Below are 2,307 nucleotides of genomic sequence, written 5' to 3'. Positions count from 1 at the left end.
GAGGTGGGGGTCACCAGGTGTCAGAGGTAAAATTGGCGAGAAAATGGCCGCCAAAGCTTGGTGACTTCCCAATTAAACTGTGGTGTCCTTGGAATCTGAACATTTACTTATTTTTGTACCTTTGATCAACGCTTTTTAAAATAAAAATCCGCTCAGGAATGAATTTTTAAATGGGTGTAAAAAGCTATTGAGCCCCCCTCCCCGCCCTCAAAAGAAAAATCGATTCAAATTGACGGTTTCTCCGATTTCATTATTTTGACGAGCGCCTGATTTCACCACGATGCCACACATATACGAATGTACTTCATATGCTTAAAGTATGGCCTACCGTTTTGTTTCTGATTACGTAGGCTACTTCTCCCAGACTATGTGACTGGCCAGGTTTCCGGATGGCCTTCTGTACGTTGTATTGTACACTTCTTCTTCTTCTTCTTCTTCTTCTTCTTCTTCTTCTTCTTCTTCTTCTTCTATTATATTATTACCAAATCAGCATGATCATTATTATTATTATTGTTATTATTATTATTATTGTTATTATTATTATTATTGTTATTATCATTATCATTATCATTATCATTAATATTATTATTGTTATTATTGTTATTGCTGCTATTATCATTACTCTTATCATTATTATTTTGGTAGTAGTATTTATATAATTATTGTTATGATTATGAAAATAAGTATCATTTCCATGAAAATTGCAGTGGTGATAATATGAGTCTAATAGTCTTAAAGGGATAATGAGCACGACTTGAGCACATAAAATCCACCACATTAGAAACACCGTTGGCCCACACTGCAGCAGTAGAATCTGATTTGATGTATTATACTATGGTCAGTATCACTTAATACGTATCACGGGTATAATAATGTGTAAAGAAAGTATCCGAAGAAAAAACAAACCCACCTAGCATTATACTTCAACCACCCTTATTAGCTGCAGCGAAAGAAATCAAAATGGCCGATTGTTATACATTCTGACCTCTATCAATGCAATTGCAATAACTATTATGGCCCACCTCAAGAGTGGGCACTGGATGTCGATTGCTTGAGTCAATACCATTAGTGCTCTGATCGTGCGCCATGTATTAGAAAAAGTAGGAGGCCTACGTCACAGCAATGTGACTGTAAGGACAAATCTGGCGTTATAATAATCTAATCTAGCTGGCAGTAGCAGCACTGTTGGTTTGCCGCTGTTCAGAGACCTAAAGGCCAGTACGTACGTCCCACTCGGATTGTTCCCCTTTCTGTATTGTGTGAAGTTTTACGAGACAGTGTCGAATTTCAATTGTAAATATATTATGTGTGGTATATTGTGGTGAACTGAGGCGCTCGTCAAAATAATGAAAAACCGACATTTTTCCGCCTGTTGGGACTATTTTATTGATTTTTTTTTCTTTGGCTCAACACCTTTTATGACCATTATCTGATTTTTCTGTGGATTTTCGTCTAAGACATTGATCAAAGCCCCCCCCCCCCCCCCTTAAAAAAATGAAATAAAATTAAAAAACCCAAAATAAAATAAATAAATAAAAAAAAATAAAAAAAATAGTAAAACAAAATAAAATAAAATGAAATAAAATAAATAGATACACTAAAAATAAAAAAACAATAATAAAAAAAGGAAATAAAGATGATAAAAACATGTGAATTTGTTAAGGACACTCAAGCTTTGGAAGTCTCCTAACTATGGTGACCATTTTCTTCCTTTTTCCCCTCTGAAACCGGGCAACCCCTTCTTATTTAAATTACAAATAGTTCGACTTCTATTTAGAATAGATGGGTAGATTCCCTATTTTTTTTATTTCTTGAAAAACAAGACAAACAAATAAGCTTTGAGATTACCCCAAAATGATCAAACGCCTGATTCCACCGTGACCGGATAGAAATGATAATTTTTAACTTTGCTGTTTGTGCCAGTGAAAATAATTGTATTAACATGTGAGTAAGTCTATTTTGGATTACGTCAACAGAAATCAACTCAAACAGATACGTTAAGGTATTTTATCCGTTTTCTTTTATTTTACATTTCCCATTACATATGTATATGTAACAGACCCCCCCCCTCAACTTCAATAACAAACAAACAGCACCACATCAGAACCCCCCCCCCCATGAAGATCCAAATTATGCGCGACACAACATGATTTAAGTACGTAATTCACATTCAAGAAAATAATATTAACAGACATTCTTGTATCACGATTTAGATAAATAGACAAGCAAACAAACAAACAAGTAAATAAATAAATAAATAAATAATAAATAAATAAATAAATAAATAAATAAATAAATAAATAAATG

The sequence above is a fragment of the Aplysia californica genome, unplaced genomic scaffold (genome assembly GCF_000002075.1).
Source record: "Aplysia californica isolate F4 #8 unplaced genomic scaffold, AplCal3.0 scaffold00550, whole genome shotgun sequence".
NCBI lineage: Eukaryota > Metazoa > Mollusca > Gastropoda > Aplysiida > Aplysiidae > Aplysia > Aplysia californica.
Note: the sequence above shows the minus strand (reverse complement) of the source record.